Genomic DNA, 26571 nt, shown 5'->3' with positions numbered 1-26571 from the left:
GTGAGATGAAGCCTGGAGTGGGGAGCCTGCCTGGGATTCTCTCTCTCCTCTCTCTCTGCCCCCGCCCTGCTCTCTCTTTCTTTCTCTCAAAAAATGATAAATAAACGTTAAAAAAGGTGAATGAGCCAGACTTTTTACCTTTGTCTTCCCAAGTAAATAGCACAGGATCAACAACACAGGTATCCTCAATAAATGTTAGTTTAGGACCAAATCTTCATTGTCATTATTGTCACCATAACAATCACCTACATTTGGCACACATCTGGGCATGTTTAAACCACTGTGCACTGTTACTCTTTCCAGGAACTCATGACAGTAAACTACCTGTAGCATTCCAGCATGCAACCTTTGATATGAGCCTTTTAAGGCTGCTTGCTTTTAACCAGATAAGTATGGACTTCCCCTACATCACCATCAATGAGCTACATGCACTGAAAATTAACTTTGTCACCTCTGCTGTAAATTGCACACCTGGTGAGATCTGATGCTTGAGAATGTGAGGAAGCCTGAGGGCAAACAACCACCCTTGAAGTGTCCAGGCCTGTCTTGTTAGTAGTGATAGCACTATCCTTTCTTATTGCCTGTTTGTGACAGGCTCTGAACTTCTGAACCTAGGTTCTAAATGTGCCTTTGTAGTCTAAGAAACAGGAAACACCTGTACCATGACCCTGCCCACTGGCTCCCTCTCTCTCCTTTTCCCTCCCTCCCTCCTCCTTCTCTGTATCCTAAGCCTTTGATTTCTTTTATCACTTCCTTTTCCAGCTTTTCTGAAACTTTCCCAAGCACAGCTCAAATTCTTCATCCTGGGTGAAGATTTTCTTGGCCATCCCATCCAAAAGCTAAGTGCCTTTATTTTGAAAGTCTTTGACACTTATAATCTGTCCCACTAATTTAGTCTATATCCTGCCACAAGACCTCAATTCTTTTTTCACACTTAGCCTTCATCTCTACTCTACCTGACCCTATCAGACTACAGGTTCTTTGAGGATGGGAGTCTCATTGTTCATCTTTGACTATCTCTATAGCCCCTACAATGATGTTTTGCTCCAAATAAGTGCGCAACACAATTGGGACAGTAAAATACTTGATCCATATTGCTTTTTTTTTTTTTTTTTATCAGTAGGCTCCCCATCCATCATGGTGCTTGAAGTCACAACCCTGAGATTAAGAGTCATTTGATCTACTGACTGAGCCAGTCAGGCACCCCTCATATTGTTTTTGATCCGTGGTTCTGTGCATCACAGTTGTTACATCTGGGAAAAAAATGTCAACTGTGTTTGGTGACACAGGTTTGCCTTCATGGAGAATAACCAAGAAAAGCTGTTCAGACGAAGAGGCCAACTGCTCTCTGCCTCTTTGTAAGCTCTACTTCACCACTGCCACTCTGAGATGCCTCCATTTGGTTCCAGCCCTTGTTGCCTGGGCCCCTCTGTGTGACTCTCTTATTCACCTCTCTCCCCACCAAGACATAAGAGCACAAGAGGTCCAAGATTTGGATCTCAGGGATGGATATTCCCCATGAATGTAAAAGGAAGAGCCACTGTTTTGCTGCACAACAGAGAGCCCGGGGTTTGAAGTGTGAGGGTAGGAATGAACAAAAGCAAATATAAGAATGTTTCTTAGATAATCTGTCATTCCTTCAGGACAGTCCATTTGAGGTTCTCAGGGACTAAGCCTTGGAACTTTAAGGAATGAGGTGCTATATTCACATAGGCCCTTCCCAATTTCAATCTATACCATACTTTGTGTTTAGCTCTGAGTAACTTGGCTGGGGACTGTGTGCTTTAAGACTCTGAGTGAGAAAATTTGGAAAAACAATTAGTTGTTGAGCTGCTTTTACACAAAAGTAGTGGGCTTGGAGCTTGCTAAGTTATGTCTGAATGGGTTCATTTGACTGATAGGGTGATTGAGGCTCAGAGAGCTTAAGTAGTTTACCTGAACTCATACAGCTAAATAAAGATAGATCTGGGCTAAAACTAATCAGCCAGGGCTGTTTGTCCTTTAAGCCCTAGCACACAGTGCTCAGGGTTTATACACTTTTCTAGAGCCTAAAAAATGTTTGAGATGTGAAAAAGGGAATTACCTGGCTCCAAAATGCCAACTGGTATCTGGAAACTGATACCAGAAAAGTGAAGTTAAATTATATGCTTTCTTTAAAAAAAAATTATGTCTTTTTACAGATTCAAGTATCATGTCAATCAATCACATTTTATCAACTCAAATAATTATATATAAATTATGCTTGGTTGGATACAGATGAATTTTTATGGTTGGGTCTTGTGTGTGGTGAGCCTTCAAAAGGAAGAATGCCCAAGACTTAGGAAAGTTGTAAAATGGACCTATCTATACACCCTAACCTCTGAAGAAGCTGTATCTTTTGCCCTTTTTGAAGAACTTTTACTTCAGACAAAGAAAAAGTGAGCAAGAGGGAGAAGAAGGAGAAGGAGAAGTAGGGAAAGGGGAGGGAAGGAGAGAAATAAGGGGAGGAGAAAGAAGAGGGAGTGGTAGGCATGATCTCCTTTAGGGAGGTGGTCTTATATTTCTTTTTTACTGCCATACATGCTTTGTTCAAAAACAGGCGCAGATTAAGCATCTAACAAATACTCCAAAGAATGAGAAAACTCATCAAACTGGTAAAAAAAAAATTGTTACATTAAATATCCCATTCCTCCTATTGGAGTTTGATAGGGGCTGAGTAGAGGGCAGCATGCATGCTACAGACTGACCTCCAAATGGGACCCACATCCAAGCAGAAGGGAGAAGATGGGCCTTTGCAGAAGAGGAAAACCACCCCAGCAACAAGACCAAACATACAGCGGCACACGTTGACTCAGCTCTCTCTCAGTTTGGTCCGTATACTCCATCACGAAGTTTGTGGGGGGCTCAGGATTTTCTGTTGACCACTTCTATATATAGTATAGCCAGTTGCCCAGCAAATATAAAAATAAATGCAGTAACAAGTCATTTAAGTTTATTGAGCCTTTTCCACACCCTAGGCACTATCACCATGCTAAGAGTGTAACAAGCATTATTAACGACATCCAGAATTACTAAAGCTGAAGCTAGGTGTTGACCAGTGTTGTCAAAAGCCAGTTCATGCTCATTATCATATGCTCCACTGCCTCTGGCTTTTGGGGAGTGAGAAAAGGCTTTTTTTGCTCCATTCACTGATGCCTGGGTGCCCACTATTTGATCATTCTTTTGGACTAATAGGGAAATGATGAAAATGTGGGAGGAGTGCATTAATATCTGTCACTGATATCTTAGTATGGATTAGAACCCCCTTTAAAGGCAGCTGAGAGAAGGGTAGAGAGAAAATAGAAAGGGAGCTTTGTTGGGAGAGTAAAACAAAACAAACATGGGAAGAGCCTCCATTTGTTTCACGTTCTATAAGCCAGTTAGGATTTTAAATATTCTTCCCATTGCTCCCCAAATCATTGGATCTATCCTGAAAATGTCAACTCTTTGAAGGTTACATTTCTTCATCCAAGTTCTTCTCGCACCAGAAATGGCACACTGATCCCTTTGAAACCTCATGTCTTGATGTGTTTTCCCATTGGAAATATGGTCACAGTCAGCACAGGAATTGCAGCTGGAGTCTGTTGATAAAGCAGCAGTAGAAAGTGATCATTAAATCAAGGAAAATTAGCTTTCATCTCATTCACGATTTTGTCCAGGGAAGGTCTGCTGTGCATCTATAAGACAGGGCTTCTTGGTGGACACTGAACATTTTTCAGAGACCAAGACATTCTCAACAGATACCTCTGAAAAGTAGGTATTCCTTCCAACATGAAGTTTAGCCTAGTGCACTGTGGTGACTGGTGAGAGTATCAGTCAAATTTGGAGGTAAGGTAGGCTGGAGAGACCCCTTTGAGACTTAGGAATGTGGGAAGCATGGATTTCCCCAGGTGTCTTGAGACTAGGTTCCAAGTAGGATCTCTGCCTTCCCGCAGGGAATATCATTTTTTTTTTCTTTTGCCAGCAGTTGTGGGCATGGCCTTTCAACAATACAGCCTGAAGAGGAAGGCTAACAGGAAGGTTGGCTAGGCTCATAGCTCAAGTGTCTATGGCATTTCTTGACCTTTAAGATGGATGAAGGATGGTTGTGAGGATTAAATGTGGTAACCTAAGGAGCACCCTTGGCACTTGTCTGGCATATAGAAAGGGCATGTATGTGTGGGACTTTTTTACTTCATCTTTCCACTTGTCCTTCCTGGTGTAGTCATAATGCTTTTATACCTGAAGAAAACTTGCTTGCAAGGTCGGGCATGGAATGGAAACTGGAGAAAAAAGAAAGGAGGAGGAAATGTTTCTATACGTCAAATGTTGCTGAGGGGTGTGGGATAAGATGAAGACAGAAATGGCCATGGAATTTGGCAACATGGAAGTCATTGGCAACAGGAGCTGTTTCAGGGAAATGATGGGAGTGAAAGCTTGATTAGAGTAGGTGATGTAATATTAAAAATCTTTTCCAGTGTGAGAGGTGGAAAACTATTACTACTTTCTTAGCATTCCAAATTGTGATATTTTGATATTTAAAATCTTCTGAACCCAATTCCCTCCTGTTTCCCCACCCCCATAACTTGTTTTTTGATCTTGCTGAATTTTTCATTTCAGACACCACAAGGCTGAGCAAGTGATGGAGATGTGGCAGTGATGACCTTAATTTGATCAAGATAAACAGTCCGTTTGGCTCGTTTATGCCTCAAAGTAGACTTACTGAGACTTCGGCACGAAGACCTCCTTGTTAGTGGTTTGCAGCTCAAGATACATGGCTGTGGTCTTCATTCCAGGAACCTGATACGACAATGTAAAATGGATGAAAGCATATGCTTAGCGCAGTGTTGCTTTGTGTGGGTGAGATATTTTCCCAGATGTTTTGAATATGAGGCTTTGTTTTTAAAGTGAACTATTTGCTAGATTTTTAGGTTTTTTTCCAGCTCCAGTGGGTCCTCTCCTTACTGTTTCTTTCCTTGGGGGTATAGCCACAAGGGGGCGCAATGGGCCACAACCAGGGTGGTCTGGATTTTTGTTGTTGGCTGTTGTTTTTGTTTCTGTTTTTGTTCCTGTAAGGACCCAGGTTTCAAACACTGACTCTTTCTTAGAGCCATTTTCATAACATTTCATATATTCCATTCATTATACTATTTCCTATCACATCTTGCCTTTCGGCTAAGATCAAGTGCATTATACTATTTTATTAAACATGAAATGACTTATCTAAATGACCAAACAACCATTGTTTTTGAAGATTCCAATTTACAGATCATAAAGGTTCTAGTATTTAAAAAAGAAATAGATGTTCATTAAACATCTGAAATTACAAGAAAACATTAAAATTATCCATCCCCCAGGACCCAGAGTAATTCCTGTTAGTATTTTTATGTATTTCCTTCCTGTTTTTTATTTATTTTTTATTTATTTTAAATTTATTTTTAATCTTTATTTTTGAGAGAGAGAGAGACAGAGTGTGAGTTGGGGAGGCGCAGAGACAGAGGGAGACAAAGAATCCGAAAAAGGCTCCAGGCTCTGAGCTGTCAGCACAGAGCCCTATGCAAGGCTGGAACTCAAGAACCACGAGATCATGACCTGAGCCAAAGCTGGACGCTTAACTGAATGAGCCACCCAGGTGCCCCCCTTCCTGTTTTTTAATGTCTTCTTTCAAATAGTTGAGCTATTTTCTCTCTCATCTTGATATTTAGTCCAGCATTTAATAACTTTTCCAAATGTATGTTTATTTATTTAAAAAAATTAAATATATATATTTTTTTATTTTTTATTTTTTTGAATTTACATCCAAATTAGTTAGTATATAGTGCAACAATGATTTCAGGAGTAGATTCCTTAGTGCCCCTTACCCATTTAGCCCATCCCCTCTCTCACAACCCCTCCAGTAATCTTCAGTTTGTTCTCCATATTTATGAGTCTCTTCTGGTTTGTCCCCCTCCCTGTTTTTATATTATTTTTGTTTCCCTTCCCTTATGTTCATCTGTTTTGTCTCTTAAAGTCCTCATATGAGTGAAGTCATATGATTTTTGTCTTTCTCTGACTAATTTCACTTAGTATAATACCCTCCAGTTCCATCCACATAGTTGCAAATGGCAAGATTTCATTCCTTTTGATTGCTGAGTAATACTCCATTGTATATATATACCACATCTTCTTTATCCAATCATCCATCGATGGACATTTGGGCTCTTTCCATACTTTGGCTATTGTTGATAGTGCTGCTATGAACATGGGGGTGCATGTGTCCCTTCAAAACAGCACACCTGTATCTCATGGATAAATGTCTAGTAGTGCGATTGCTGGGTCGTAGGGTAGTTCTATTTTTAGTTTTTTGAGGAACTTCCATACTGTTTTCCAGAGTGGTTGCACCAGCTTGCATTCCCACCAACAATGCAAAAGAGATCCTCTTTCTCTGCATCCTTGCCAACATCTGTTGTTGCCTGAGTTGTTAATGTTAGCCATTCTGACAGGTGTATGGTGGTGTCTCATTGTGGTTTTGATTTGTATTTCCCTGATGATGAGTGATGTTGAGCATTTTTTCATGCTCAGTTGGCCATCTGGATGTCTTCTTTGGAGACATGTCCATTCGTGTCTTTTGCCCATTTCTTCACTGGATTATTTGTTTTTTGGGTGTTGAGTTTGATAAGTTCTTTATAGATGTTGCATACTAACCCTTTATCTGATATGTCGTTTACAAATATCTTCTCCCATTCTGTCGGTTGCCTTTTAGTTTTGCTGATTGTTTCCTTCGCTGTGCAGAAGATTTTATTTTGATGAGGTCCCAGTAGTTCATTTTTGCTTTGGTTTCCCTTGCCTCTGGAGACGTGTTGAGTAAGAAGTTGCTGCGGCCAAGGTCAAAGAGGTTTTTGCCTGCTTTCCCCTTGAGGATTTTGATGGATTCCTGCCTTACATTTAGGTCTTTCATCCATTTTGAGTTTATTTTTGTGTATGGTGTAAGAAAGTGGTCTAGGTTCATTCTTCTATATGTCAACTGTCCAGTTTTCCCAGCACCACTTGCTGAAGAGACTGTCTTTATTCCATTGGATATTCTTTCCTGCTTTGTCAAAGATTAGTTGGCCATATATTTGTGGGTCCATGTCTGGGTTCTTTATTCTGTTCCATTGATCTGAGTGTCTGTTCTTGTGCCAGTACCATCCTGTCTTGATGATTACAGATTTGTAGTATAGCTTGAAGTCTGGGATTGTGATGCCTCATGCTTTGGTTTTCTTTTTCAAGATTTTTTTTTTTTTTAGCTATTTGGGGTCTTTTCTGGTTCCATACAAATTTTAGGATTATTTGTTCTAGCTCTGTGAAGGATGCTGGTGTTACATTGATGGGGATTGCACTGAATATGTAGATTGCTTTGGGTAGTATTGACATTTTAACAATATTTGTTCTTCCTATCCAGGAGCATGGAATCTTTTCCCATTTTTTTGTGTCTTCTTCAATTTCTTTCATAAGCTTTCTATAGTTTTCAGCGTATAGATTTTTCACCTCTTTGGTTAGATTTATTCCTAGGTATTTTATGGTTTTTGATGCAACTGTAAATGGGATCGATTTCTTGATTTCTCTTTCTGTTGCTTCATTGTTGCTGTATAGGAATGCAACCGATTTCTGTGCATTGATTTTATATCCTGCAATTTTGCTGAATTCATGAATCAATTATAGCAGTTTTTTGGTGGAATCTTTTGGGTTTTCCGTAGAGAGTATCATGTCATCTGTGAAGAGTGAAAGTCTGACCTTCTCCTGGCCGATTTGGATGCCTTTTATTTTTTTGTGTTGTCTGAGTGCAGAGGCTAAGACTTCCAATCTTTGAATAACAGTGAATGTTGAATAACAGTGGCAAGAGTGGACATCCCTGTCTTGTTCCTGACCTTAGGGGGAAAGCTGTCAGTTTTTCCCCATTCAGGATGATATTAGCATTGGGTCATTCACATATGGCTTTTATGATCTTGAGGTATGCTCATTCTGTCCCTACCTTCTTGAGGGTTTTTATCAAGAAAAGATGCTGTATTTTGTCAAATGCTTTCTCTGCATCTATTGAGAGGATCATATGGTTCTTGTCCTTTCTTTTATTGATGTGATGAATCACGTTAATTGTTTTGCCGATATTGAACCAGCCCTGCATCCCAGGTATAAATCCCACTTGGTCGTGGTGAATAATTTTTTAATGTATTGTTGGAGCCAGTTGGCTAATATCTTGTTGAGTATTTTTGCATCCATGTTCAACAGGGAAATTGGTCTATAGTTCTCCTTTTTAGTAGCATCTCTGTCTGGTTTTGGAATCAAGGTAATGCTGGCTTCATAGAAAGAGTTTAGAAGTTTTCCTTCCATTTCTATTTTTTGGAACAGCTTCAAGAGAATAGGTGTTAACTCTTCCTGAAATGTTTGGTAGAATTCCCCTGGAAAGCCACCTGGCCCTGGACTCTTGTTTTTTGGCGGATTTTTGATGCCTAATTCAATTTCCTTACTGGTTATGGGTCTGTTCAAATTTTCTATTTCTTCCTGTTGCACTTTTGGTAGTCTATATGTTTCTAGGAATTTGTCCATTTCTTCCAGATTGCCCTTTTCATTGGCCTATAATTGCTCATAATATTCTCTTATTATTGTTTTTATTTCTGCTGTGTTGGTTGTGATCTCTCCTCTTTCATTCTTGATTTTATTTATTTGGGTCCTTTCCTTTTTCTTTTCGATCAAACTGGCTAGTGGTTTATCAATTTTGTTAATTCTTTCAAAGAACCAGCTTCTGGTTTCATTGATCTGTTCTACTGTTTTTTTGGTTTCAATACCATTGATTTCTGCTCTAATCTTTATTATTTCCTGTCTTCTGATGTTTTTGGGTTTTATTTGCTGTTCTTTTTCCAGCTCTTTAACGTGTAAGGTTGGGTTGTGTACCTGAGATCTTTCTTCCTTCTTTAGGAAGGCCTGGATGCTATATATTTTCCTCTTATGACCGCCTTTGCTGTGTCCAAGAAGTTTTGGGTTGTGGTGTTATCATTTTCATTGGCTTCTATGTACTTTTTAATTTCCTCTTTAACTTCTTAGTTAGCCCATTCATTCTTTAGGAGGATGTTCTTCAGTCTCCAAGTATTTGTTACCTTTCCAAATTTTTTCTTGTGGTTGATTTTGAGTTTCATAGCGTTGTGGTCTGAAAATATACACAGTATGATCTCGATCTTTTTGTACTTACTTAGGGCTGATTTGTGTCCCAGTATATGGTCTATTCTGGAGAACATTCCATGTGCACTGGAGAAGAATGTATATTCTGGTGCTTTAAGATGAAATGTTCTGAATATATCTGTTAAGTCCATCTGGTCCAGTGTGTCATTCAAAGCCATTGTTTCCTTGTTGATTTTTTGATTAGATGATCTGTCCATCGCTGTGAGTGGGGTGTTGAAGTCTCCTACTCTTATGGTATTGCTATCAATGAGTTTCTTTATGTTTGTGATTAATTGATTTTTATATTTGAGTGCTTCCACACTTGGCGCATAAATGTTTACAATTGTAAGGTCTTCTTGGTGGATAGAACCCTTGATTATGGTATAATGCCCTTCTGCATCTCTTGATACCGTCTTTATTTTAAATTTTTTTTTTTTTAATGTTTATTTATTTTTGAGACAGAGACAGAGCATGAACGGGGGAGGGTCAGAGAGAGGGAGACACAGAATCGGAAACAGGCTCCAGGCTCCGAGCTGTCAGCACAGAGCCTGACGCGGGGCTCGAACTCACGGACCGTGAGATCATGACCTGAGCTGAAGTCGGCCGCCCAACCGACTGAGCCACCCAGGCGCCCCAATACCGTCTTTATTTTAAAGTCTAGATTGTCTGATATAATATGGCTACTCTGGCTTTCTTTTGTTGACCATTAGCATGACAGATGGTTCTCCATCCCCTTATTTTCAATCTGAAGGTGTCTTTAGGTCTAAAGTGGGTCTCTTGTAAACAGCATATAGATGGATCTTGTTTACTTATCCATTCTGTTACCCTATGTCTTTTGATTGGAGCATTGAGTCCGTTGACATTTAGAGTGAGTACTGAAAGATATGAATTTATTTCCATTATGATGCTTGTAGAGTTGGAGTTTCTGGTGTTCTCTGGTCCTTTCTAATCTTTGTTGCTTTTGATATACATATATATATATATCAAAAAAAATATATATATATGTATACATATATACACATATATATATATACACATATATACATATATATATACATATATACATACATATATATACATGTATACATATATATATATACATATATACATATATTTTTTTTTCATCTTTTCTCCTCTCAGAGAGTTCCCCTTAAAATTTCTTGCAGGGCTGGTTTAGTGGTCACAAACTCCTTTAATTTTTGTTTGTCTGGGAAACTGTTTATTTCTCCTTCTATTTTGAATGACAGCTTTGCTGGATAAAGAATTCTTGGCTGCATATTTTTCTGATTCAGCTCACTGAATATATCCCACCACTCCTTTCTGGCCTGCCAAGTTTCTGGGGATAGGTCTGCTGCAAACCTGATCTGTCTTCCCTTGTAGGTTAGGGACTTTTTTTCCCTTGCTGCTTTCATGATTCTCTCCTTGCCTGAGTATTTTGTGAATTTGACTATGATATGCCTTGTTGATGGTCGGTTTTTGTTGAATCTAATGGGCATCCTCTGTGTTTCCTGGCTTTTGATGCCTGTGTCTTTCCCCGGGTTAGGAAAGTTTTCCACTATGATTTGCTCACATAACCCTTCTGCCCCTATTTCCCTCTCTTCCTCTTCTGGGACCCCTATGATTCTGATGTTCCTTTTTAATAAGTCACTGATTTCTCTAATTCTTAAATTGTGCTCTTTTGCCTTCATCTCCCTCTTTTTTTCTGCTTCATTATTCTTTATAAGTTTGTCCTCTACATCGCTGATTCTCTGTTCTGCCTCATCCATCCTTGCTGCCGCTGCATCCATCCGTGATTACAGCTCAGTTATAGCATTTTTAATTTCATTCTGGCTGTTTTTTACTTTTATCTCTGCAGAAAGGGATTCTAATCTATTTTCAACTCCAGCTAGTATTCTTATTATCATGATTCTAAATTCTGGTTCAGACATCTTGCTTGTATCTGTGTTGGTTAAATCCCTGGCTGTCGTTTCTTTGTGCTCTTTCTTTTGGGGTGAATTCCTTCGTATTGTCATTTTGAAGGGAGAAAAGGAATTAATGAGGTACAGAAATTAAAATTAAAAAATTAAAATAAAAAAATATTAAAATTAAAAAATTAAAAAGACACACATACAAAAAAAAATTGAATAAATGATGCTAGATCCTAGGTGTGTTTTGGTCGGGGTGTTGAAAGTGGTTCGACAGATTAGAGAAGAAAAGGGGGGGAGAAAAAAAAAAGGGAAATCATTTCAGAATTTTAAAAAATCAATACACTGAAGTAGACTAAAATGAGATGATGGGAGTGAAAGAATTTGAAAAAATACACATAAAGGAAAGAATATAGTAGAAAAAAACTAAAGAAAAATAGTTTTAGTAAAAGTTAAAAATAAATTATTTTTTCTTTTTCTGTATTCAAGAAAAAGAAAAGAAATGAAAAAGAGAAACAAAGATTAACAAAAAAGAAAAAGAAAAAAAGGAAATCGTTTGAAAATTTGAAAAAGTGAATACACTCTAGTAGGCTAAAATAAAATGATTGAAGTAAAATAGAATTTGAAAAAAATTACATAAAAACAAAAAATATAGTAAAAAATTAAAGAAAAATATTTTCAATAGAAATTGAAATAAAAATGAAGTTTTTCTCTTTCTGCATTCAAGAAAAAGAAAAGAAATGAAAAAGAGCAAGAAAGAAAAAGAAAAAAGGAACCTCTGAAAATTTGAAAAGGTGAATACACTGAAGCAGACTAAAATAAAATGATGGAAGTAAAATAGAATTTGAAAAAATTTACACAAAAGTAAAACATATAGTAATAAAAATTAAAGAAAAATATTTTTAATAATAATTGAAAATAAAAATGAATTTTTTCTTTCTGTATTCAAGAAAAAGAAGTATAAAAGAGAAAAAAAAAGAAATAAAGAAAATTGAATAGAAGGACTTGCTAACAGATTGAAGTAGGACTGAAATTGCTTCGTTTTCCCCTAGAAGTCAGACTATGTAGCTCATTATAGTCCATAAATTAAGCTGGTGGTGAGATTTGTGTTCTTGAAGAGCTAAGTTGGCCCAGTTGGGCGGGGCTCAGTGTAACGGCTCTGCTCTCCACTAGATGGCGCTGCTAGCCTACTGTGGTGGATTGTTATGCGCTAGCTCGTAGGTGCCTATGCGCATGCGCGGGAGAGGTGAAAATGGCCTCCCCCACTACAGTCTGTTCTCCCGGATCAGCAATCGCGCACCTGTCCTGTCTTCAGCTTTCGTCTACTCCCTGCTTTTTCACTCTCTATGACCAAGCTCCAGGCAGTACCTCTCTCCCAAATTTTGTCTCAGATGCAGCTGTTTTCCCCGGCTCCTTACCTCTGAAGGACTGTGGCTTTGACCCATTCTGCCCCTCTGCGGGAGGGTCTCACCAAGCAATGGCCGAATGAGCAATGGCTGAATGTCGGCTGCACCCAGGAACACTTGCTGGACCCTGCTGCTGCCGGTGCCCCAAGACTACGGCCAGGTGCCAGCCCACCCCCCAGAAAGATCACGAGATAGTGTAGAAGCAGCGTTTCAGGGATTATGGAAAATCACAACACACATCTGGCACCAGGCTTCACCCTTAATGACCTTGTTCTGCACCAGCGAATGTGGCCATTTTCTGAGGTCTCCTGGGACCAGGTGGCTTCAACAGTCTCCACCAAATGTCCTTCCAGCATTGGAACCACTTTTCCCCATGTGGCCTGAGAACCTCCCAGACCCCACTCTGCTCCTGGGGATTCGCCCTTCCCACCAGAGCACCACCAGGTATGGAGCTGCGGAGTTGCAGACTGCGCTACCCTTGTTTACAGTCTCAATGGAATGTAAACCCTCTCCTTTCTCTTTTCTCCCTTTTTAGTTTAGTCCCTGCGGCTGTTTCCAATTTTCCACTTTCTCTCCAGCTGCTTTTGGGGAGGGGTGCTTTTCCCATATTCTACCTCCCTGTGCAATCTCCTTCCTCTCTCCGCTTGCAAAAGCACCTCCCTTCCTGTGCCTTCTCGCTCCCCAAGTTCACCTCTCTGTGCCGCATGCCTGCTGAATTCTGTGGTTCAGCTTGTGCAGATTGTCGTGTTAATCCTCCAATCAGTTTTCTAGGTGTGTAGGATGGTTTAGTGTTGGTCTGGCTGTATTTCATGGACGCGAGACACACACAAAACTTCCATGCTATTCCACCATCTTGGATCCTCCCCCTAAAAATATTTTAGAGAGAGACAGTGTGAGCAGGGTAGGGGCGGGTGGGGTGGGGTGGGCAGAGTATCCAAAGTGGGTTCTGTGCTGACAGCAGTGAGCTGGATGTGGGGCTGGAACTCTGAGATCATGACCTGAGCCGAAGTCCCACGCTTAACCAACTGAGCCACCCAGGGCCCCTCCCATTATCTTTTAAAAACTTTTCATCGTGAAATGCATCATCTATGCAAAAGAATGAATAAAATATATGTGTACAATTGAAAAAATTAAATAAAAACAAACAAAATCCAAACACCGGAAACTGTACTACCCAAGTTCAGCAGTGAAATATTGCCAGGAATCAGAGCTGTCAGCACAGGGCCTGATGTGGGACTCAAACCACAAACTGAGATCATGAGATCATGTGAGATCATGACCTGAAGTCTGGCGCTTAACCAACTGAGCCACCCAGGCACCCCTCTCTCTTGCTTTTTAAAATTGTTATATCACACTTATGTTTGCATCCTTAAATGATATATCACTCAGTTTTGAAAAACCAAGGGGCAAACACAAATCTAACTGGTGAGAGGCAACATACCCACTGTTGTGGGAGGCTCCCAGGAGCTGTGGAATCCTTGATCTTGGTCATGGTCCACCTTCAGCTTTCCTGAGAGGTTGCAAGAACACCTGGGGAAGGCAGGAATGAGACTTGGGAAGTTCTGAGAGTTGTGCGGGGTGGGACCAGGGAAGCAGAGCTGGCCAGATGCCCCGGAATCCAGTGCAGAGTTGTATTTGAGATGTTTGTGCTCATTGAGGGGTCTCATTTCCCAGACCCTTACAATCCATGAAATAGGAGACTGGGTTCTTGAATCTTCACCTGGAGCAGACATGCATGGTGACCAGGAACATTTCACTTGGAGGGTTATGTGATGTTTTAGTCTACTTGGGCTGCCATAATGAGATACCAGAGACTACATGGCTTATAAGCAACAGAAACTTATTTCTCGGTTCTGGAGGCCGTCATCATTTTGCTGTGTCCTCACATGGCAGGAAGGGTGAGGGAGCTCTCTGGGGCCCTCATGGCCTACTTACCTCTCAAAGGAGGTACCTTACCTCTCCATCTCCATATACCATCACACTGGGGATTAGGTTTCAACATATGAATTCTGGGGGAACACAAACATTCAATCTACAGTGTGTGAGTGAGAATAAACTTCTGTTCTACCATAAGCATTCTGGATGGGCTCCTCTGCTATTTAGCCTACCTTAACTGGTAGTACAGATACTCTGTGTCCAGCAAAAAGATAGTCAAGGTGAGCAAGCTGCTCTGTATTTTCTGTTTCTGAGACTACCATCCCCAATCTCCAGTTTGCAAAGGTAGAGCAAAACGGACCTTTTAGTGGCAGGGAGATAAGCATATTAAACTAATCCAGTGAGCAAGGCAAGGAGACACAATGCATACACGGCCCAACTCCCTCAGTGCCCGGCCTACTGGCCTACCTATGGGCTTTGCTCTGGCTGTCTCCTTTGGCACCCTGCAGGGGGCCTTCCAGCCCAAGAGCATGAACCTGAGCTGCCACCACTGGCACAACTGGGGCCAGTGCTAAGTGGGCTTCACGGGGTTCCCCAAAAGGGGACACAGATCCCCAACCATTCCGACCACCTTTAAGGAAACCAGGGAAGTGGCATGCCACACACGAGGCTCACATGATCCTGAAACACCAGGAAAAGATGAAGGGTGACCCCTACAAGCTTGACTTTCAGAACAACCTCTTGCCCTGCCTTCCCTGGCTGGATGGGGCCCTGCACCCTGGGCAGGAACTCTTCTGCCCCACCACCCCCCTCTTCACTGCGGCTGGTGCCATCTACTCCGCAGCCAACCCTTTCACCGCAGCTCCCAGGGCCCAGGGAAGCTTTCTGAGCCCCAGCACCCACATTGATCCCTTTGGGCATCCCACAAGCTTTGCCTCATTGGCTGCCCTAACAGGGCCTTTGGAGGCCTGGGCAGCCTCACATTCAACTCCAGCATCATCTTTGCCCAGAAAGAAAGCCCAGGGCCTCCACCAACCTTCACCTCCCTGCCAGACCCATGGGGCCGCCCTCCACCAAACTTCGCCTCCCCCCCCCAGACCCATGGGGCCACCTGTACCACAGTCCTCTGGCCTTTCCTGCTTGGGTCTGGCCCCCTGAGGCCGCCTGGACACCAGGCTCACACAAGGAGCAGCCTGTGGAGCAGAGAGAGCCCTCTATCACCAAGGAGGAGGAAGACAGGGACCTCCCCTTCTCAGGGCCCCAGCTCGGAGTTTCTCCTGCTACTCCCAAGGCCCGGGCTGGCGAGGAAGGGGACAGGCCGCCAAGGAATCGGTGCGGGTAAAGGAAGAACGGAAGGAGGAGTCCGCCGCTGCCACCATTGGGTCTCAGGGCCTTCACCTGCTGTTTGAGAGGACCCAGACACCCCCCTTTCTGGGCCCTTGTCCCCCAGAGTGCTGTGCTGGCTTCCCGGAGCCAACCTGGTTGGCAAGCCCCCCTCACCTTGCTAGGCCACCCCGCTTCTATGAGGCTGGCGAGGAGCTGACTGGACCAGGGGCCATGGCTGCCACCCACCTCTACATTCTGGAGCCTGCCCTCCCCCTGCTATACAGCCGCTTGGCTCCGCCACTGCCACCTACTGCGGCCCTGGGAACCCCTCACCTTCTCAGCAAGACCCCCCCCCCCCGGAGCCCTTTTGGGGACACCACCTCCACTTGTGCTGGCCCACAAGTGGCCCCTGGCCCAGCCCAGGCTAACAGGTAAGCGAGGAGGAGGGACAGGGGCAAAGCTCCATCCCCCTTTCCTTTTGACAAGGTCCTAGAGCTGAGGTTTCAAGCCAGGGCTAGAGGGCAGAGGTCATGACCTCACCAGCCACCTCTGAGGTCATGGAACCTTGGAGCAGAAGCCCCAACCCCCACAAGATCAAGCATCAGATGGACCTTGGAGTCACTGGAAGGGCAGAAGTCACAAGCCTCTAGAGTGGTGTGTGTGTGTGTGTGTGTCTGTGTGTGTGTGTCTGTGTGTGTGCGCGTGTGCATACACATGAGAGATGAGAATGGGAGTCATTTCAGAAGTCATAGTTCATGATCTCCTGAGGTACACCATCACCCCTTCTGAGGGCCCCTAGACCCTTGGCCTGCCTCCCCAAGGGCTCACTAAGCCAGAGGGCAAAGTGCCCCCACCCTCCCACCCCTTCACCTACGACCCAAGTTCTCATGCTCTCTCAGGACTGGGGGAGGAGGGGCTAATGGAAGGGGGGTTCCAGGTATATATTTATCTCCCCTTCCACATAGCCCCCCCAGACCTTTTGTACATTTTTACAGTGGTGCCCCTCCTAATAATCCCCCTTCCTTTTTAATTAAATCCTCAGATTAGTAAATATATATGTATGAAATATAGATATATGATATCTATCTATATGAAATATAGATATGAAATATCTATATAAAACATATCTATGTGAAATAGCTATATGAAATATTTCTATAATATATATATGACATATATCTGTATGAAATATGTATGTATGAAATATATGTATGAAAATATATGTATGGAATATATGTATGAAAATACATGTATGAGATATATATGAAAATATATGTATGAAATATATAATGTAATCATAAAAGTTATTTAGCAAATATGAAAAATCATTTTTCAATATAGACTGACATTGAATATTACATAATATTTGTATATAAAGTCTTTTTTCTGATAGAAACATAAGATTCCAGTTTTCATTAATTAAAATATTTATTATTTATTTTCCAGCTTTCAATATATTCATGTTTGAGGTGTGTTTCATAAATATATATGGCTGAGTTCATTTTTAAAACCCAATTTGAGAATTTCTAAATGACATCAGCCATATGGCCAAATGAGACATTCATTACTCATATCCCACACTCAACTAAAACAATTTAGCATCCATCCGTGTACAAAAGTGACTTCGTGGGAGCCATTGATTCAGCGCCATATACCAAGGGACCCAAGAAGAGTCTCACCCACTAATATGGCAGGTATTACACATGAATACTTTTGTTGATGTGCTGTGTGATGTTGATTTGTGAATATTGAACCAATCTTTCATCCCAAGAATAAATCCCACCTGATCATGGTGAATGATCTTTTTAATACATTGTTACATGTGGTTTGCTAATATTTTATTGAGAATTTTTGCATTTTTGTTCTTTGGGGATATTGGCCTGTAGTTTTCTTTTTTTTGTGTGGTGTCATTTTGTGGTTTTGGTATCAGGGTAATGCTGGCCTCGTAGAACATATTTGGAAGCCTTCCTTCCTCTTCCATGTTTTTTGTAATAGTTTGAGAAGACTAGGTATTAACTCCTCTTTATTTTTTTAAGTTTTATTTTATTTATTTTGAGAGAGAGAGGGAGAGCAGGGGAGGGGCAAAGAGAGAGGGAAAGAGAGAATCCCAAGTAGGCTCTGTATAGTCAGCACAGAGCCACCTGTGGGGCTCGAACTCATGAACCGTGAGATTATGACCTGAGCTGAAATCAAAAGTTGGATGCTTAACTGACTGAGCCACTCAGGCGCCCCTCTACCAGACATTTAAAGAGGAGTTAAGGGGTGCCTGTTTGGCTCAGTTGGTTAAGCGGCTAATTTGGTTTCTGCTCAAATCACGATCTCACAGTTCATGGGTTTGAGCCCCACATCTGGCTCTGTGTGGTGTCAGCACAGATTCTCTGTCTCCATCTCTCTTTTCCCCTCCCCTGCACTCTCTCTTTCTCAAAAATAATAAATAAACATTAAAAAAAAGTTTCTTAAAAAAATAAATGTCTGGTCCTGGACTTTTTGTTTCTTGGTAGTTTTTTTATTACTGTGATAGAGCACATTCTTCTTTTTAAATCAAATTATATTTGTTATTTTTTTTCAGGAATAAAATTTAGTGATTCATCACTTACATATAACACTCAGTGCTCATCTCAACCAGTATCCTCCTTAATGCCCCTCACTCCTTCAGCCCTTCCCCCACCCAACATACTGCCCGCAATCCTTAGTTTGTTCTCTGTATTTAAGAGTCTTTTATGGTTTGTCCCCCTCCCTGTTTTTTATTATTTTTGCTTCTCTTCCCTTATGTTCATCTGTTTTGTATCTTAAATTCCACATATGAATTCCATATATGAGTGAAATTACATATATTATTTGTCTTTCTCTGACTGACTTATTTTGTTTACCATAATATACTCTAGGTCCATCCATGTTGTTGCAAATGGCAAGATGTCAATCCTTTTCATCGCTGAGTAATATTCCATTATGTATATATACCACATCTTCTTTACCATTCATCTATCAATGGACTTTTGGGCTCTTTCCATACTTGGGATATTGTCAATAGTGCTGCTATAAACATTGGGGTGCATGTGCCCCTTCAGATCAGCACTCCTGTATCCTTTGGATAAATACCTAGTAGTGCAAATCCTGGGTCATAGGGTAGTTCTATTTTTAAGTTTTTGAGGCATCTTCATACTGTTTTCCAGACTGGTTGCACCAGTTTACATTCCCACCAGTAGTACAAAATTGTTCCTCTTTCTCCACATCCTTGCCAACATCTGTTGTTGCCTGAGTTGTTAATTTTAGCCATTCTACAGGTGTAAGGTGGTATTTCGTTGTGGTTTTGATTTGTGTCTCCCTGATGATGAGTGATGTTGAGCATTTTTTCATGTGTCTGTTAGCCATCTGGATGTCTTCTTTAGAAAAGTGTTCATGTCTTTTGCCCATTTCTTCACTGGATTATTTGTTTTTTAGGTGTTGAGTTTGATAAGTTCTTTATAGATTTTGTATACTAACCCTTTATCTGATATGTCATTTACAAATATCTTCTCCCATTCTGTCGGTTGCCTTTTAGTTTTTCTGATTGTTTCTTTGCTGTGCAGAAGCTTTTTATCTTGAAGAGTTCCCATTAGTATATTCTTGCTTTTGTTTCCCTTGCCTCAGAAGACATGTCAAGTAAGAAGTTGCTGGGACCAAGGTTGCCTGTTTTCTCCTCTAGATTTTGATGCCTTCATGTCTTACGTTTATGTCTTTCATCAATTTTGAGTTTATTTTTGTGTATGGTGTAAGAAAGTGGTCAGGATTCATTCTTCTGCATGTTGCTGTCCAGTTTTCCCAATACCATTTGCTGAAGAGACTGTCTTTTTTTCCATTGGATATTCTTTCCTGCTTTGTCAAAGATTAGTTGGCCAGAGCACATTCTTAATTTCCTGAGAAAGGTTGCATGAGAGGGAAATTATCTGAGACCTTGCATATCTTCCTTCATAACCCAGCTTCATTAGGTATGTTTATGTCAGAAATGATTTTCTGTGGGAAATAAGCTTAGGAATTCCCTGAGCCTGCACAGATGGGTTAACAAGACATAAAGAACTAGAAAGCCATAGTATGTTCACACCCAAGTTTGGGTAAACAAGATTAGGTAAATAGGTATAGGTAAGGTGGGGCAAAGGCCCCAGTATAGGACAAAGGTATATGAGGTAAACAAGATTAGGTATTCAGGGCGGAAACACCCCCAATTTAGAACTATAGCAGAAAGCTGCTTTCACAGGAAGGAAGGACCAAATTAGGTAAACAGGTAAATAGGGCTATAGACCCCTGCAGGGCAAAGTTGCCTAGAGCAGAGCTAATTAGCAAAAGAAAGGTGCCTTGTTGACCCTGAGATAGCTTGCTCTGTCTTTCTTGTCCACTAGACCAGTTTAAGTAAACAAAGGTGGTGCTTCACATCTGCTGTAAACAACCTTCTATCTGGCACCAGGATTTTGTTTTGTATTAACCCAAACCCCTAACACTGCATATTTTCAAAACCCCCTTTCCCTCACGCCCATGAGTTAATGTTCAGTTTCATTTTCTCTTTGTGCATGCCCATCATCATGTTGTAAGCCTTCTGATCCTGATAAAATGGAGTAAGGACCCTTAATCAGGGCTCTTGTCTTCTCCCAGACATCAGCCTCTCTTGCTTTTTAATCCTGTATCCTGCTTTCTTGCTGGACAAGAAAGAATTCCAGACCCAGAGTCTATGACAATTTTCCTTCAGAATTTTGAATGCATTATATGTTGTGTTATATATTCTAGAGTCACGTTTGAGAATTATGAAGCCATTCATATCCCTGGTCCTTTATATTTGACCTGTTGTTCTCCTAGGAATCCTGTAGAATTTTTTGTTTTTAGTGTTCTGAAATTTTACTAAATTGTGCCTTGGTGTCTGTTTTCATTCAGACTGGGCAGTTGGTGCGTCCTTCTCTGACAACTCATACTCTTCAGTTCTGGGAATTTTTTTTCTCATATGTTTTCTTACTGATTTCCTTTCTTTCTATTTGGATATGGTTTTTCCTGGAGTGGTTCCTTTCTTATTTTTTTTTTCTCTATTATTTTTCAGCGTTTTGTGCTACTTCCTGGGGGATTTTCTCAAGTTTCTCTTCCAATATTTTATTGAATATTTTATCTTTGCTATGATGGTTTTAATTTCTAAGAGTATTTTTTTAATATCCTCTCTAGTTCCCTTTTTAAAGCAGGATCCTATTTTAATGCCATGGATGCATTATTTTCTCTATCTGAAGATACTATATATTTGGATGGGTTTCTTCTTGTGTATTTTCAGTTTCCTCCTAACTGCTCTTTTCTGTTTGTTTATATTAGCATGGATTCCATGTTAGAGGGATTTTTTCAGATGTCTGCATGAGACTAAGATAAAAGCTGGTTGGAATTTCAGTGGGTAAATTTCTGGAATTTCACTAAAGGATGATATAGGTGGGTCATTTCTGAAGACCCTCTCTGAATATCTTTAGACTTTTCCTTTTAGACTGGTCGGATTCCTTGATCTTCTGCCAGAAGGTAGACATTTTGTTGTTAGAATTCTGGAAACTGAGGGGAAAGAGGTCTTAGGATGGGATGTTCCTCAGCATTCAGAACTATATGATCACTTAATCCTGGTTTTGGTCCTACCACACTCTCACCTGTGCTGGTAGATCCAGGTCCAAAGACCTACTCACTATTTTACCCTCTCAAGAGATAAGCTCCAACTTTCCATTAGGATTGGGGGGACTGTTTACCTAGCAGCTGGAAGTTGGGAAGAAAAGCCAAGGATCAGCTGCTGCTGAAACAGCTTTTCATACAGACCTCCTGAGTCTACCACTTCCTCCCTGTACTCCCAGCTCTGGGGGACCTGGTGCTGCCTGGGCCCGAGCCTTCTGAGGATTCTGGGATATTAATTGGATTGGTTCTCAGCTTCCTCTCTGCCAGTTTAGGATTTTTCTCTCTCAATTTTATGAAATCAGCTATCTCTTATCCTCTGCTTTGTATTTTTCAAATTGTATTGTTTTTGTCTGTTGGGTTTATGGATTTTTTGTTTGTTTTAAATAATCTCTTTGTTGTAGTTTTAGTGCAGTTTCAAGACAAAGGAGAATTAGATATTTAATCCACCCTGTTAACTTAGAAATCTCTATTTCAGTAAAGCTTATGAGCTCTTCTGCCATAGTGATATTTGATAAATATTCAATATTTAATTGTATTTTAATTTTTCAGTATATAGAAAATTTTAAATGTTTTTAACGTGACATGTACACAGTGTAAAATTTTTGACAGTATAGTGAAGCATAACGAAAATAAAAGTTATCTGTAATCTCAGTGGCTAGAGATATTTTTTCAGGTTTATACTTTGTGACTATTATTTTTTATATTTTGCTCTATAATCTGAAGTTCTTTTGGATATAGGATATAAAGTAAAGCTATGTTTTGATTTTATTTCTCTTCCAAATAGTCAATAAATATATCCAAACCTATTAACTAAATAATTTCCCACTGTTACTAATTTGTGATGACAGTTTACTTTTTCCCATATATTTTAGATTTTTGTATATGCCATGATATATTTCTGGGTTATTTAATTTGTTTATTGATTTTTCTCTTTTCAACCACAATTCTTCCTTAGAACAGTTTTATAAATTTGTTATGTTATCACAAAAGCCTTATCAGAATTTGATTAGACATAGAAATAAGTTAGGTACAGCATGGAGACTATATAGTTAACGATACTATATTGTATATTTGATGTTTCTCACCACACACACACTGTAACTCTGTGAGGTAATGGATGTGTTAACTAACCGTGGTGTGGTAATCATTTTGCAATATATACACATATAATATCATGACGTTATATACCTTAAACTTACACAATGTTATATGTCTATTATATCTCAATAAATCTGGGGAAAAAATAAAGAACTTAAGAGATAATTGTTTTCTTTTGTGGATGTATATAACATTCCCATCTATGAATATTGTATTTCTGACCACTTATGTAAGTTATTTTTAATAATTCATGGATATCCTATAGTTCTCCAAGTCTCTCTCAGATTACAACAAGATTGACTCTAGGTATTTCAGGGTTTTGTTTTTCCACAATGAATTATATTTTATTTTATTGTATTTTGGAACTTGTTATAACCATCAGATAGAAAATCTATTTAAAAAAATATTTTGTGGTTAGCCAGTTTCTGAGCATTGTCCTTACATTTAATGGGTTTTCTATTGATTTGCTTATTTTTTTCCCCCTAGGTATATAATTATGTCCTCTGCAAATACTGATGGCTTTATGTTTTCCTTGCCAGTTTTATGTTTTCCTTGCCAACATTTTGTTTCATTGCTGGACAGAATATCCAGACAATGTTAAATAGCAATAGTGTCTTTATTTTTGGAGGGAGAGAGAGACAGAGTGTGAGGAGGGGGGGACAGAGAGAGAGGGAGATACAGAATCCGAAGCAGGCTCCAGGCTCTGAGGTGTTACACAGAGCCTGATGCAGGGCTCAAACTCACAGACCATGAGATCATTACCTGAGCTAAAGTTGGATGCCCAACTGACTGAGCCACACAGGCACCCCTACATTTAATTCTTCTTAATTTTATTTTTCTGATTTGATATTAGTTCTGATTTCTTTTAGTATGTATTTGCCTGATGTCTTTCTTGTCTTTCTTATCTATCCTTTTATTTTTAAACTTTCTATGACATTTGGTTTTAGGGCTAATTCTTATTTCCAAGGTATATTTATATTTTTAAAAACCACATTTGAGACTTTTTGTTCTTTAAGAGGTGAATTAAGAACATTTAGTCATATTGTCTCTTATTTTATGCTTTCTTTGTATTGATTTTTTTTTTTAATATTTTCCTGTTCCTTTTGCTTTTGGCTTTTGCTTTTTGATCAATATTTGGTTTGTCTTTTATCCTTTGCAGAGACTTACAGGGCTTATAGTTTGTTTTACATCTACTGATGGCTACCTTTAAATTTTAACCTATTTATTAAATTAAGTGACGTTTAAATTGTGTTATGTGTCTGGGGTGCCTGGATAGCAGTTGGTTGGGCATCTGACTTTGGCTCAGGTCATGATCTCACGGACCATGACTTTGAGCCCTAAGTCAGGCTCTGTGTTGACAGCTCGGAGCTCGCTTGGAGCCTGCTTCAGATTCTGTCTCCTTCTCTCCCTACCCCTCCCCTGCTCATGCTCTCTCTCTCTCTCTCTAAAAAATAAATAAACATTTAAAAAAATTAAAAAAATTGTGTATGTGTCAAAACCAAGAACGGAGCAAGAACTTTGACTTCACTGTAATGAAGCTGAGGGATTTTGTGCCTTTCTGCTTGTGTCACTCCTTTTTACCCCTGCTTTTACACTGGGCTCACTGAATCTCGGATTGCAGATCCATGAGATGATGACTACCCGGGTCATTTAGATGTTGATGTCCAATTATTTAGGTGGTGATTATTGTATTGTTATTAGCTTACTATTAATTAATTAATTAATTATATTTCATTTTTACATCTTGTATCTTCTTTTTTTTTTTTAAGTTTATTTATTTATTTTTTAGAGAGAGTACAGGGGACAGGTGCAGAGAGTGAGGGAAACAGAGACTCTCAAGCAGGCCCGGCACTCTCAGCGCTGAACCCGATGTGGGGTTTGAACCCACAAACCATGAGATCATGACCTTGACCTGAGCCAAAACCAAGAGTTGAACTCTTAACTGTGCGACCCAGGTGCCCCATTAGCTTACTTTTCAGATACTTTACTTTCTACAAAACAATCTCTTTTGGCTTTTGGATACATTTAAAAAACATTTAAACCATTATTCAGACATAATGCAATGTATACCTAGTTTTGATGTTCACAGAGGGTCCAGGATACCAGGAATGTAAGGACAAAGGTGCCCATTCTTAAATTCTTAGCTTTGGTTCATCTCTCGATCAGCTAAAACATTTCTTTTTTTTAATGTTTATGCATTGAGAGAGAGAGAGAGAGAGAGAGAGAGAGAGAGAGAGAATGCAAGCAGGGAAAAGGCAGAGAGAAGAGAGAATCCCAAGCATGCTCCACAATGTCAGCATAGAGCCAGACGTGGGGCACAATCACCTGACTATGAGATCGTGACCTGAGCCAAAGTCAAGAGTCGGCCACTCAATCAACTGAGCCACCCAGGAGCCCCTAACGTGTATTTATGAATACTGTTTTTACCAAGAAGAGTGCCCACATTTTCCTCTGTCCTCACATACTTGAGAAAGTCTTTCTGTTAACTTTACAGAATGTTATTTGATAGTTTTTGGCTGAGTCATTTATTCTTTTATGTGACAATTATTTATTGAGAAACTTCATGTGCTAAACATTGTTCTTTTTTTTTTAAGCAAAATTTATGTCAGCCATTACATACATATGGAGAAATGTACAACTCATAGATGTAGAACTCAATAAGATTTCACAAATTTATCAGTTGGTGGTCAAAGAAAAGTTGCCTGAGCAAGCACTGTGTGACCTATACTTTCTCTCCCTCAGTGTTTTGTAGATTTTACTTCATTATTTCCTGGTGTTTTATGTGGGAAAGTCTGACATCAAAATAATTTTGATTCCTGATTTGGTATTTTATATTTTCCTCCTGGCTCTGAGTCTTATACCTTTTTTATTCTTAAACAAACAAACTACTAGTTCAATATATTTGAGTATGGTCTCTTTTAATTAATTTAGTCTAAACCTAGTTTTCAGATTCACTTTATTATTTTTTTTAAAGTTTATTTATTTATTTATTTTGAGAGTGAGAGAGAGAGTACCAGCCCAGGAAGGGCAGAGAGAGAAAGAGAGAGAGAATCCCAAGAAGGCTCCAAGCTGTTAGTGCAGAACCAGGCACAGGACTTGAACTCACAAACTCATGACCTGAGCTGAAATCAAGAGTTAGCTTCTGGGGTGCCTGGGTGGCTCAGTCAGGTAAGCATCTGACTTAGGCTCAGGTCATGATCTCACAGTTTGTGAGTTCAAGCCCCGTGTTGGGCTCTGTGGTGACAGCTTGGAGCCTGCTTTTGGTTCTGTGTCTCCCTATCTCTTTGATCCTCCCCTGTTCATTCTCTCTCTCTCTCTCTCTTTTTCTCTCAAAACTAAATAAACATTAAAAAAAAAAAGTCATCCACTTAACCATCTGAGCCACTCAGGTACCCCTAAGATTCACTTTAAAAAAATTTCCCCAAACATGGAATCTTTTATCCTATTAAAACTTTCTTTATTATATCTGTTTAATCTGTCCGGGTTTCTTATTTGTTGTTCACGTATTTTGTCTCTGCTCTCTATCTTTTATTACTACTATTAATTTGTATTTATAATCTATTTGTTTCTTTGGTACTCTTCATCTGCATTCCCAGAGAACATCTCAAATTGGTCTTCTCCAACAGTTGTTCTCAAAGGCTGGTCTGTAGATGGTTACCAGACAGAATGTACCCCCTGGGAGTTTGTTAAGAATAATTTTTCATACCTTATCTTCAGAGATATTTACACCCTTTTAATAGTGATGAGAAATGGGAAGACCAAGAAGGAAATTCCAGATAAGAAAGAAGCATAGGCAAAGCCCCAGATGTGGGAAACTGTTATGCATGGCATTGAGTACTGGTGGTGGAGAGGGATAAAATGCTTTGGATCCTGGTGAGAGGTGGGCTGGGCGAGGTTATGGAGGATCATTTATGTCATGCAAGAGAGTTTGTGCTTTGTCATAAGGCATGGGGGAGTTGCTGAGAAGTTATCGGCATTGATAATGAAACATTTTATTCTATCTAGGTTTGCTGAAGGTCAAATAAGTTCACGTTATCTCTGTTCCAATTTGTTAGCAAAAAGATGACTTAAAATAATGGTTAATTTTGTCTGTCTCAATGTTTTCATGGTTAATTGTTAAGATTGCTTTCAAAGTC

General features: G+C 39.9%; 1 pseudogene; it reads left to right on the top strand.

Annotated features, from left to right (window-relative positions):
• Positions 1-14775: 14775 nt before the first annotated feature.
• LOC132667943 (putative fibrosin-1) lies at positions 14776-26228 on the top strand (annotated as a pseudogene).
• Positions 26229-26571: the final 343 nt, after the last annotated feature.

The sequence above is a fragment of the Panthera onca genome, chromosome B2 (genome assembly GCF_046562875.1).
Source record: "Panthera onca isolate mPanOnc1 chromosome B2, mPanOnc1 haplotype 2, whole genome shotgun sequence".
Taxonomy (NCBI): Eukaryota; Metazoa; Chordata; class Mammalia; order Carnivora; family Felidae; genus Panthera; species Panthera onca.
The sequence above is the reverse complement of the archived record's forward strand: the minus strand, read 5'-3'. Positions and strand labels throughout refer to the sequence as shown.